The sequence below is a fragment of the Phocoena phocoena genome, chromosome 10 (assembly GCF_963924675.1).
Source record: "Phocoena phocoena chromosome 10, mPhoPho1.1, whole genome shotgun sequence".
NCBI classification, from domain to species: Eukaryota; Metazoa; Chordata; class Mammalia; order Artiodactyla; family Phocoenidae; genus Phocoena; species Phocoena phocoena.
In genome coordinates this window covers 85,665,112-85,679,077 of record NC_089228.1, presented here as the reverse complement: position 1 = coordinate 85,679,077, position 13,966 = coordinate 85,665,112, and positions in this window count along the sequence as shown.

The window sequence follows — 13,966 nt, the reverse complement described above, 5'->3', positions numbered from 1 at the left end:
GTAGAGCATGGGCTCTAGGCACGCAGGCTTCAGTAGTTGTGGCACGTGGGCTCAGTAGTTGTGGCTCGCGGGCTCCAGAGCACAGGCTCAGTAGTTGTGGCACACAGGCTTAGTTGCTCCATGGCATGTGGGATCCACCTGGACCAGGGCTCGAACCCGTGTCCCCTACATTGGCAGGCGGACTCTCAACCACTGCGCCACCAGGGAAGCCCCAGTGTATATCTTTTAGTCCTGTTTTAATATATATATTTTAAAATTTATTTATTTATTTTTGGCTGCATTGGGTCTTCGTTGCTGCGCACAGGCTTTTCTCTAGTTATGGTGAGAGGGGGCTACTCTTCGTTGAGGTGCGCGGGCTTCTCATTGCAGTGGCTTCTCTTGTTGCAGAGCACGGGCTCCAGGTGCACAGGCTTCAGTAGCTGTGGCACACAGGCTCAGTACTTGTAGCTCGCGGGCTCTAGAGCGCAGGTCCAGTAGTTGTGGCACACGGGCTTAGTTGCTCTGCAGCATGTGGGATCCTCCTGGACCAGGGCTCAAACCCATGTCCCCCGCACTGGCAGGCAGATTCCCAACTACTGCACCACCAGGGAAGTCCTAGTCCTATTTTAATATTTATTTTTCAATAAATACATGCAATTAAATAAAAGCCACACACAAATACATGCAAACATAGTTTGTAAAGTGCCCAGAACAGAACAATAACAGCTAACATGTATAGAGCGCTACCCTGTTTTACATGTATTATCTTTCAGTATTCAAAAGAACCCTATTAAGTGTGCTTTATTCTTACCCTCATTTTTTAAATGGAGGATCGAGGACACAAAGAGATTAAATAATTTGTCCAAGGTCACCCAGTGTAGCAGAGCTAGTACTTGAACACTGACAATCTAGTTCCAGAGCCAGTGCCCCTAACTCCCTCTCAATAAATGATTACCGTGTTTCTGATAATTTGGCCAAAAGCAATATGCGCTTTTTCAACAGATAGACTGTAGAGATGGTTCACTTTAACCCATAAATAATCAAACCTTCTACATTTTTATTTGTTTTGTGTTGTTTTATGAGTTGTTACCAAGCCTGGTCTCCTCCTTCCTATATTTGCACAATTTTTTTTTTAACCTAAAAACATCTCTTTACATTTTTTCTAGATAAAATGTCAACCTGTTGATTTGGGATTGAGATTCCAGCTGTGAAGATAGTTGGGAATCTTTAGCTAAGCCATTGTGTTAACTATCCCTTCTACTTAGGGATAATCGTTAAACCTTGTAAGCACACTTTCTGTGCCAACATGTAAATTACTGACATTAAAGAGAATACCACAGGCGCAAAATGGCATCACTTGTGTTAAAGCCCATGATACCAAAGAGGTAATTTGTCTGGGGCCTCTCCATTCCCTCACTCCGCCCCAGAGGAAAGAAAGGTAGTCTGAAAGATAAAGACCCTTGCGTACCACAGCCCACTCCCCACCCAACCCTAAGAAGAAGTCCTTGTCCCAAAGAACCCATTCTTTTCTTTTGCTAATGACTTTCTTGTTCCACCATCCTTTCTATAAAAGCCTTCTATTTTGTACCACTCCTCCAAGTGCGATTCTACTTGCTAAATGGGATGCTGCTGGATTCATGAATCGCTTAATAAAGGCTATTAGATCTTCAAATGTTTTGGTTCAATTTTATTTTTTAACACTGAGAAAGGTGCCAAATAAGACAGTGATGGGTAAACCCTTGTAAAGATGCCACCCAGACAAGTTGACTCTGATATATTAACTCATCAACACTGTTTGGATGGTTCAAACTGCTGATTCGTCTGTCAACGTTTCTTCATCTTGTTCCCAAGGACAATATGATAGATTCTGCTCATCATTTTGCTGTAATTTCTGTTTTATTCAATCAATCTGCCACCACAACTGTACCCCACCATGCCCCCTTTTAAAAATAGACTGGATTGAAAAGATTTGTTTACAGACACATAATAGGACTTCTATCATCATTTCATTCTTACATAAGTCTTTGCAAACTATTTGTATAGTGGTGTTTATTCATGATTTTACCAAAAATTTAAATTTCAAATTTAGTGAAATTGAGCGGGGGGGATGTGTTGGAGGGCCCTCCTGGGTACCAAAGCCTTTTCATGTTCCCCGTTTCTTGTTTGTAGGAAAAAAAGCCTTCAGCTACACCTTCTCTGAGTTCCAAAGGGCAGATTCAAGCAGTTACTAAGTAAGGGAATGCAGGAACAAAGGAAAAGCAGTGAAGAAACAATAATGCAGTGATAAAACAGAGTCCTAGTTCCTCCTCAAGGGACATACATAACAATGTGACCCACATCTTTGAGCTGTTCTACAGGAACTAAGGCCCCCACCTAGGGAGAGGATGGTAACTACTTACTGAGATCCCAGACTGGTTGGAACCAGAAGGCTGATGATTGAGATTCCTGGAGCACCACCCTGTCACCTTACCATCAACCAATCAGAAGAAAGTCATACACCCTGCAGCCAGCACCCCAAATGTTGCCTTTAAAAACTTCCCTGAAAACCATCAAAGAGTTTGGGTCTTCTGAGCACAAGCCACCCGTTCTCCTTCCTTGGCCCTGCAATAAACCATTCTCTGCTCCAAACTCCAACCTTTCTCTGCTCCAAACTCCGACATTTTGGTTTATTTGGCCTCACTGTGCATTGGACACATGAACTTGGGTTTGACATTACCAGTCCCTGGTTTGAGAATTAAATTTTTTCCTCTTTTTGTGAAAATTTGAGATTTTCCCCCAGTTGTTTTTTGTTTCTCCGAACACGTCCTACGATTCCTCAAAGAGTAATTACAGTGACTCAGCACATATGTACCAATTCCTACAGTATCCCAGGAATGCATTTTGTCTAGTTCTAGACACTTAAATTCATTTAAAACATCTGTATTATTATCTGATGCTCTTACACACTCTTTTATTGTTTTCATTTTTTTTCTTTGTTAAAACTTTGCAGATTACTAAACCTTGCTTTACAGAAAAGAAGAAGAAAAACAATTGGTTATTTTCCTTGCTTATTGTTATCTCTTAGCATTTATGCTTACTCCATAAAAGCAGCAAAGAATACTGCTTTTTCTGTTTCTTTTTCAATTCAAATGTACTTTTAAAAGCCCTTTCCCTCAGGATGGGGTGAGGGGACTGGAGAAGGTCCTTTTCTCACCTCCAACTTTGTTCACCTCCTAGAGGAGGCTGCTACTGATTGGGGTCATAAATAGTGAACAGGATGCTTCTGCCAGAGGGAGAGGTCATTAGAGTCGGCTTTTCTCTCTAGCTTAGTTGGTGCCTTCAGTCATTTGCTCTTTTTCTCTCTTCTATTTACATAAACCCTCAGGCATTCTCAGTTCCTGCCTGGAAGAAAGATTTCTGTCCTGAGCCTCAATTGTGTCCTGCAGCTGAGTTTACCAGACAGCCCTGCAGGGACAGTTATAGGAACCCACTAAGAATGAAGGGGTACCTGGTGTAGTATCCTATATGTTGTGCCTTGCATGGCTCCCTTGAGAACCTTGAAGCTGAGATGGCTTGGCTGAGGCAGGGTTTGATCAGTCTTATGTCCTCAGCGCAGGGCCTGCTTCCTAAATGTGTACCTGAGCAGTCACTCAGAAGGGCCCTTTGCTTGGTTTACTGCTCTGCTGTCGCCATCTTAAAACTACTCATAATTTTTTAACAAGGGGACTTGCACTTTCATTTTGCACTGGGTCCCCCAAATACGCAGCTGGTCCTGACCCAGGCTAATCACTACCTGCACTCAATCCCACCACAACTTCTAACCACAACCTTCAGCTTCTTAAGGGGGAGTATATAACTTTCAGTTTGTTCTAGGTTTTAGCTTTTCAAACACTGTTCATGTAGGCTTTTGCTAACGTTGCATTCATTTTGAGGAATGTACTCTGTCTTTCATCTTTTGTATAAATCTTTAAAAATGCTGAACTCCTAGGAAAACTCTTTGTACTCACAATGGTTCTTCAGATGGCTCTCTTCTCTCTTCATTCTCACTGAGATTATTCACAATTTAGACTGGAGCTTATGTTTCTACTTTTCTTAACACTTTTGGAGTCCTAAATCATGGGGTATATTTTCTTCTTTTCACTGAATTGTTTTTCAGTGCATTTTCCAAAAATCTGTTTCATATCTAACCTATAAATTCCCCAAAGAAAAAAAGATGTATTGAGCAAATCAATGACACAAATACGGCATCATATAACTTCCCCTAATTCTCCTTTCACTTGAGGGCACCTGCCTTAGCTCCTTTCAAACCCTATTTAATTGTACCTTGCTTGCCCACTTGTCCCTTTTCTTTTTCACTCATGTCGATAAAAAATTAATCAGTCGATCCAAGAAAGAAATGGGAAATTTTATTCTAGCCAAACTTGAGGATTATCACCTGGGAAGAGCATCTCAGAAAGCTCTGAGAACTGTTCTACCTGTTAGAAGTCAAGGCACAGTTATATAAGTTTTTTGAGACAGAGGGCTGTACATCAAATGACATATTATTGACGGTTTACATAATCCAGATCTAAGCGGCATCGTGTGGGTCATGTGACCTCTTACAAGACCAAGAAAGAATGCTGTCTTTTAAGGAGTATCCTGTTGATACTGGGAGAATGTTGCCCTTTACAGTTGAGCAATGGGGGAGGTTTGGTTGATGCATAATGCAGATACACAATGCACACTGAGGGGAGAGAGGAGGTCAAAGGGCAGAGATTTTTTGCTTATATTTCTCGTCTTGCAATAAAAATATAACTTTTATTTCACACAGGTAGAAAGAAAATGAGTCTTTCACATACCCCTTTCAAAATGATTTACCAAGTCTCTTGCAAGAAAATAGTCTTAGAACAGTAGAAGTAACTTCATTATCTCTAACAGATTGCTTGTGATTTCTTTTCAGTTCAAGAATGTGTCAACTATTTAGAGCAAAGTTCACCAAACTATGGTCCTCAGGCCAATTTGGGCCCATGGCCTATTTTTGTCCTTCCTGAGAGCTATGAATGGTTTTTATGTTTTTTAAGGGTTGTAAAAACAAACACTATGCAATAGGGAAAGCCTAAAATATTTACTATCTGGCCCTTCACTGAAAAAAAGTTTCCCAGCCCTTGGTTTAGAGAACAGTAACAATCTGTCTTCCCTCCCCACTGAGGTCGTAATAGAAAAAATGAGTCCAAGCTTTAGCAAAAGGAACTTGTGGTCTTCAACTTCCTCTGGGTCCTTCATCCTGTATTTCCTTTCAGTTCTGTCTCACCCTTCCCAGCAGCTATTTCAAACTATTTCTCCTGTGCTGAAGAGCACTCTCCGGAGCTCTATACTCTAAGGGCAAAGCCCTTAGACCTTTCTGAGGAAAGTAGCCCCAGGCAAAGCATTTTCCTCGTAAAACGTTTGTGGTTTGCACCATTTGCGAGAAGCAATTCTGCTGCCCGGTCAGGAGTCAAAAGTAGCCGGGGTAAAGGCAGAGCCTCCTCTCCCTCCCCCGTCCCCCTCCTCCGAGAGGGTATAGTGGAACTCTTCCTAACAGGGATACCCATTACAGTGAATACTGGCACACCCACCCAATCAAACGCTCTCTTAGTGAGGACAAATGCTTATGTGAACTCAGATTATCCATCCAATTATCTGAGGCCTGCTGTTCACCCCGGTTTTAGAAGTCCTGGGACCCAGAGTGACTTGTCAGCTGCTGAGGTGGTCTCCTATGCTATTTCTGGATCCTGCCCCTTCCTGCAACATAATCCCACCTCCTTCGGTGCCTCTTCCAATCTGTGCGAGCCTTAATAGTGCACTTTCTGCTACAATCACCACCCGCGTCAGCTTCCCCTTATCTCACAGATGGCATTGCTCCTACCACCTTGCTAAGCCTCCTTTGGCCTTCCTTCTACCACAAGGGCAGAATGTCTCAGTGGCCTACCAAGGGGGAGGGGGAGGTGCAGTTGCCCAGGTGCAGGCCATGAAGGATGTGTTGTCTGTAGCTATTTAAAAACAAAACCGCTTGGTTGGTCTGCTTTTAACCATCCCCAAACATTGGCAATGCTAAAAACAATGTCAGATAAAATACTCCTTGCTGGAAAAACTCTTTTGCTAGTCAGTTCTAAACAACGCACTTATTGTTGAGTTTGCATAATATATGTATAAGCTTGAAATGAACACATTTTTATTACTCCTTTAATAAACATTATATTCTAGCCGGAAAGTAGTTCAGAGAACTCCCAGCCACAGAGTGGGCATCCAATACACCCAGCCTCAGCCACAGACAGTTGGTTTGGAGAGTCCTGTTTCTAGAGCAACCATTGGAGTTCCCTTTAGGTACAGTTCCTGTCTCTAGTCCGTGGGATATTACAGTTTTGCTTCTAAACACTAGATTCAGAATAAATGATGGCACGTTGATTGTAGAGGTGGAGAAACAGAACTTGAGTTACTTCAATTCTGTCATTGTATATTTGACCATTTGGGATTTTTATGTGTTTAAAACATAAGACAATGAACAGTGCAAATTGAAAAGTGTGGTATTTTTGTTTGGTAAGTCCAAATTTTAGTTCATACTTGAAATATTTTACTGAATTTGAGTAAACTCTTTAAAATTGACATTTCTTCTTTTTAAATTAATTGTTTAAAACTGGAGAATGACTAAAGAACATATCTACATCAGTGGTACAATTCAGTATTCTCTCTAAATTGTACCTTTTGCATGTAATACAAAAGTATTAATGCATTACTTTTCCCTCTTTGTACTGTAATTTTTTTAATTAAAATTTTTTTTACTCACATATGTACAAAGTTCAATAAGAGAAATTTTTTACTTTCTGCATTTACTTTCTGGCCATTTAATTATTTGTTTCATTTCATGATTCCTGAAAATAATGTGTTAAAAATGACCCACTCTAAAATGTAAATCAAAACTACAATGAGCTGTCACCTCACATGGATCAGAATGGCCATCACCAAAAAGTCTACAAATAATAAACACTGGAGAGGGTGTGGAGAAAAGGGAACCCTCGTGCACTGTTAGTGGGAATGTAAATTGGTGCAGCCACTATGGAGAACAGTATGGAGGTTCCTTAAAGAACTAAAAATAGAGTTACCATATGATCCAGCAATCCCACTCCTGGGCATATACCCAGAAAATATGAAAACTCTAATTCGAAAAGATACACAAATCCCAATGTTCATGGCAGTACTCTTTGCAATTGCCAAGACATGGAAGCAACCTAAATATCCATCAACAGATGAATGGGTAAAGAAGATGTGGTACATATACACAATGAAATATTACTCAGCCATAAAAAAGAAAGAAATAATGTCATTTGCAGCAACATGGATGGAACTAGAGATTATCATACTAAGTGAAATAAGTCAGAGGAAGACAAATATCATGATATCACATATGTAGGATTTTTAAAAATTACACAAATGAACTTATTTACAAAACAGAAATAGACTCACAGATATAGAAAACAAATTTAGGGTTACCAAAGGGGAAAGGGGCAAGGGAAGGATAAATTAGTTTGGGATTAACAGATATACACTACTATATATAAAATAGATAACAAGGATCTACTGTATAGCACAGGGAACCATATCCAATACCTTGTAATAAACTCTAATGGAAAAGGATCTGAAAAAGATACCTGAATCACTTTTCTGTACACCTGAAACTAACACATTGTAAATAAACTATACTTCAATTTAAAAAAAATGATCCGCTCTAAATAAACTGTGGTACATCCAGACAGAGGAATATTATTCAGCACTGAAAAGAAATGAGTTATCTAGCCAGGAGAAAACATGGAAGAGCCTTAAAGGCATATTACTAAGTGAAAGAAGCCAATCTGAAACAGCTACATATTATATGATTCCAACTATATGACATCTGAAAAAGGCAAAACTCTGGAGAGTGTAAAAGGATCAGGGGTTGCCAGGCATTGTGGGGGAGAGAGGGATAAATAGGTGGAGCAAAGAAGACTTTTAGGGCAGTGAAAATACTCTGTATGATATTATAAAGATGTCTACATGTCATTGTACATTTGTCCAAACCCATAGAATGTACTCCAGCAAGAGTGAACCCTAAGGGACTATGGACTTTGGCTGATAAAGATGTGTCAGCAAAGGCGCATGAATTGTAACAAATGTACCACTCTGGCGGGGATGTTGATCATGGGGGAGGCTATACCTGTGTCTGGGGCAGGGAGGATTATATGGGAAATCTCTGTACCTTCCGCTCAATTTTGTTGTGAATCTAAAACTGCTATAAAAAGGCAAAGTCTCATAAAATAAAAAGAAGGTCCACTCTGGGTGTCTAATAAGCTCAGTACACCTCTGGGTGACCCTCTTCCAGTCCACAAGGCTTTACTTCCTGTGCTCTCCCACCTTCCCAGATGCCACCCTTGCCCCACAGCCTCATCTGCCTCTCCCCCACTACCTGTGACCTTTCCCTGTCTCCTCTGCAGCAGCATTTAAACATGGTTTAAATGTTCAGTCATTTTCCTATCTGGATCTTCCCTTCACTGCCAGATTTCTTGAGTATTCTGTACTTGCTGGCTCCACAGGTTCACCTGCTACTCTAGCCTCACTCAACCCACTGCAATGTGGCCGCTGCACCCACCAGGCCACTGAATCTTTTCTTGCCAAGTCTAATGGCAACTTCTTATCGATAAATTAATGGTCACTTTTGACTATTTCTTAAGTTACTTGACTTCTGACAGTTGATCAATGCTAAGTTCTTAAATGCTCGCCTCCGAGATACCACGCTCGCCTGGTTTCTCCCGCCTCTGACGTTGCTGATTCCCAGCCTTCCTTGGTAACTCTTTTTTCTCCGCCTGTCTCTTAAGTATCTGAGGTCCTCAGGCTTAGGTCTTGAGTCCTCTTAACTCCCTCTCCACAATCTCCTCAAGGGATCTTATTCACCTTCAGAGTGAGGACACCTGGGCTCGAAGAAGTGGCAGATCTGTCCAAAGTCACACGGTATGACAGCATCAGAGTGACAGTTAGGTTTAACAAAAGTCTACTGTGTGCTAGGCATTGTGTTGGGCACTGGGGATACAGATCCGAATAAGATGCTATTCCTCCCCCTCCAACTTTTGCAACCTGGATGGCCCTTCCCCTCTCCCATTCCATCTGCCGCCTCCCTATCTAGTGTTTACTTATCCTTCACAAGTCAATTTAGGATGTCCCTTCACCTGGGAAGCTTTTCCTGAGGACTCCTAAGCCTGGCTGGGCTCTTTCCCCCTCCTGTGGGCTTCACAGCACCCTCTACTTACTCCCTTGCATTTCTCGTGTTGCCTTGTAATTATTTACTAATCTGTTCTTCCCCACTGGCCTCCATTTCTTATAGTTGTAAGATCTTTCCCCTGCTTGAGCTGAAAAGAGCAGAGTAAGCCATGTTACTAGGAGCCACACCAACTTTTCCACTTTTCCAGGAAGGCCAACTGCCAGGGCAATTGATAGTAATATCATTGAGGGCAACAGACCGTGTCTGCGGGCACCATCCTATCCCCAACACCTAGCAAATTACCTGGCGTATGGTAATTACTCAGAAATTGTTTGCCTTATGAAGAATGAATGAAGAAATAAATGAACCACTTGACTTTATGCCAAATATTGGAACAGAACTTTGAGAAATGTCCTATTTCCCAGGCAGAGAAAAGATAATGAGTCAGAAGGTTATTCTGTTTGAAGGGAGGTAAGGGGACTAGCAGACTTCTGGAAGTCTCCACCAATCCAGTGATTCTGAATTTGATTTAATATAGCCCATGTATAGGGAAATAGGATCTATTTTTTTTGTTGTTAGAATTCTGAAGAACGTTACTTTGCATAGTTATTAATGAAAATCTAGTTTGCTCGATAGGTGAGAAAATCAATGTAGCATATAGATTGTTAGATGAATGAGTCTTTCCAATTCAAGTTCTGCTTTTAATTAGATTAGAGAGCACTGCCACCTAGTGGGTAGTAAAAAAATTCTTCCTGAAACTATGTGCCATGAATACTGTTTGGTAAATTATTGTGAATAAGGTTATTAACATTCTGAAACTGAATCTAAGCAAGCTATTTCAGGAAGAATCCTGTTGTCCTGGTATTTACTTTAACTTGGGAGATCTGACTGACTGCTTATCATGGAGTCAACATAGATTCCTAATAAGCAAAGTTCAAGATTTCTCTGACATTTCTTGTCCTTTGAATACATCCCACTAAGAGTGTAGGGAGTACTATGTTCAAAACGTACTTGAATTAATTCTTTTCTCTATGTGGTTACATTATCAATTTGATGCACAATTAGAATTAGTTTAGGGTTTGCTTTTGTGCGTTCATTTTCATTTAATTTTTTCCAACATTTTACTATAAAATTTTCAAACATAGAGAGCAGCAGAAAAAAATTTAAAGTGAACACTTGTATACCCACTGCCTAAATTTACCATTAACATTTTAGTATATTTACTTTATCACATTCATCTAAACAGCTCTGTATCCATCCGTGTATCTTATATTTTTGAAACATTTCAAAATAGATTGCAGATACTCGTACATTTCCCACTATATACTGCCACATACACATCAATAATAGAGTTTTTGATTTAATTTTTTTGCATTTGTAAAACATTTACAGAGTTCAAAAATTTTATATACACTCAAAAGACTCACTCCCACCCTGTTCCCCTCTCCTAAGTAATGACTTTCTATTTTCATCAGTTTCTTATTTAGCTTTTCTGTGTTTCTTTTTTAATAAATAATAAGCAAATACACACACACCTATATTCTTATTTCTTTCTTTACTAAAGGTAGAATGCTATATACACTCTTTTACTCTACTCTTTTCATTTTATGATATATTCTAGGAATTCTCCATCTCAAAGAGATTCCTAATTCTTTTATTATGGTTTCATAGTACTACACTGTGTAGAGAAACAATAATTATTCAACCTGTTTCCCATGGGTGTGCAATTAGGTTGTTTCCAGCACTTAGGTATTATAAATAAATAATGCCATAGTGAAAAGCCCTGAGCACATGTTGTTATAAATGTATAGCGGTATATCTTCAGAGTAAATTCCCAGAAGTGCAACTGCTAAGTCAAAAGTCAAGGTGGGGCTTCCTTGGAGGCGCAGTGGTTGAGAATCCTCCTGCCAATGCAGGGGACACGGGTTCAAGCCCTGGTCCGGGGAGATCCCACATGCTGCAGAGCAACTAAGCCTGTGAGCCACAACTATTGAGCCTCTGCTCTAGAGCCCACAAGCCACAACTACTGAGCCTGCGTGCCACAACTACTGAAGCCCATGTGCCTAGAGCCCGTGCTCTGCAACAAGAGAAGCCACTGCAATGAGAAGCCCACGCACTGCAACGAAGAGTAGCCTCCGCTCACTGCAACTAGAGAAAGCCTGTGTGCAGCAACAAAGACCCAACATAGCCAAAAATAAATAAATAAAATAAATAAATTTATATATAAAGTCAATGCATATATAGACACTGTAGAAATGCATTGCTGCATATTACCAAATTCCATAGGGCTTTTATCATTTTGCACTCCCATCAGCCATGTATGAGAGTACTTGTTTTCACCAAGCCACACCTACAGAACGTTCTATCAGTTTTCTGCTGTGTAGCAAACAGCTACAATCTTTTTTTTTTAATGGTTACAATCTTAGTGGCTTAAAATAAAACACATTTACTATCTTATTTTGTGTCAAGAATCTGAGCACAGCTTAACTGGACCCTGTTCTCAGGGTCTTACACAGCATTAAAGGAGGTGTTGGCCAGGCTGTGTTCTCATCTGAGGGCTCTACTGGGGAAGAATCTGGCTCCAAGCTCATTCAGGTTGTTGGTAGAATTCATTTCTTTGAGGCTATAAAACTCATGGTGGCTTGCTTCTTAAAGGACAGTAGGAGAATGTCTCCACCTTTAAGAAAGGTCTGAGCCTTCTGCTGAAGGGCAACTTACTGGTTAAGTCAGGGCTCCAGGATCATTCCCCTTTTGATTCATTTAAAAACAACTGATTTGGGACCTTAAATACATTCATAAAATTCAATTGTCTTTGCTATATAACATAACCTATTCAAGGTTATAACTCCAGAGGTCAAACATCATGGTGGGGGGGCATTTTAGAATTCTGCCTACCACAAGGATGTTGTCAAGTTTTCGAATATTTGCTAACCTGATAGGTGAGAAATGGTTTCTCAGTGTTTTACTTTGCATATAGCTTCTTATGAGTAGAGTTGAGTATTGTTTCATATATTCAAGGACCAGTTGTATATCTTTTTCTGGGAATTGACTGTTCCTGTCTTTTGCCCATTTTTCTATCGAGTTGCTGTCTTTTTTCTCTTTCAATGTTTTAGAACTCTGTAAATTAGAGAAATCAGCCCTTTACCTGTGAAATACATTGCATCTATTTTCTCTCAGCTTGTCATTTGTCTCCAAAAATTAATTGGTGCAAATATTTGTGGTTGCCCAGGTTTTTATGGTCAAACACTTTGCACTATTTCTATCTCTTCACCCGTTTTTTTTTTTTTTTTGCGGTACGCAGGCCTCTCACTGTTGTGGCCTCTCCCGTTGCAGAGCACAGGCTCTGGACGCGCAGGCCCAGCAGCCATGGCTCACGGGCCCAGCCGCTCCACGGCATGTGGGATCCTCCCGGACCGGGGCACGAACCCATGTCCCCTGCATCGGCAGGCGGACTCCCAACCAATGCGCCACCAGGGAAGCCCTCTTCACCCGTTTTAAGTTAATATTTTTAAAAGATGTATTATTGAAAGTTTCAAACATATATGAGTAGAGGAAACAGAATAACGAATCCTCATGTATTCATATATATACACTGACTTCAACAGTTATCAACACTAGGCCAATCTTGTCTTATTTACACCAAAGACTCTCGACTGGGGGTGATTTTGCCCCACAGGGGATATCTGTCAACGGCTGTTGACATTTTTGATCATCACAACTGGGCAGTGCTCCCAGCAGCTAGTGGGTAGAGGCCAGGGGTGCTGCTAAACAGCATACAATGCACAGAGCAGCCCTCCACAACAAAGAGTTATCTGGCTCAAAGTGTCAATGGTGCCCATGTTAGAAAGCCTAACTTACACCTTTACGCTTCCTTCCCACAATGATTATTTCAAAGAAAATATCCAATAGCTAAACACTATTTACAGATAAAGCCATTACAGTAAAAACCATAATACCATTATTACACCTAATATCTTAACATCATAAAATATCCAGTCAGCATTCAGATTTCCCTTATTATTTCATTTTTTTTTACATTTGGTTATTCCACACAAGATCCATATATTGCACCTGTTATTACATCTCTTTGTATCCTACAAATCCTTCCTTCTGCTTTTTTTTTTTTTTTCTCCTTCTCATCTTGCCATTTAGTTGTTTAAGAAACCAGGTTATTTGTCCTGTAGCATTTCCTATAATTTGGATTTCGCTGATGGCATCCCCATGGTGCTTACCACATTTCTGGCCCCAGTATTTCCTTAAACTGGCAGTAGATTTCCAATTCACATTCAATTTGGGGGTAAGAATACCTCATAGGTGGTGCATTTATCTTTAAAGAAATTTCCAGGAAAAAGCCAGTGAATCTTTGTTTCTAAATGTAACTTTGCTGATCTGGAAAATAAATTCTGAACTCTTGACATTCTCATATTAGAGGATTTAAGAGCAGAGTCTTTAGAGCTCATACTTTCAGCAGTTTTCTCAGATGGCAGCTTCACCTAGGATGATGGCCCTTCTAGGCACTTACCCAAGCCTCAAGAGTCCCATGTAATTTTCCTGCCTACAGCCCAGTGCCTAAACGAGATGACCTGAGATTAAGAATGACTTCAAATTTCCTGACAGCCTTGAACAAGCTGTATCTAGTCTCTTGGGGATAAAATAATAAACGCTACCCTAGGGAGACAGAAAAGACAATCTGATTTAAAACAAGGTGTTCATCCTACTTGTCAGAAGTAAGGATTTAGTCAGAAGCAAGTTCTAAAGGGGATT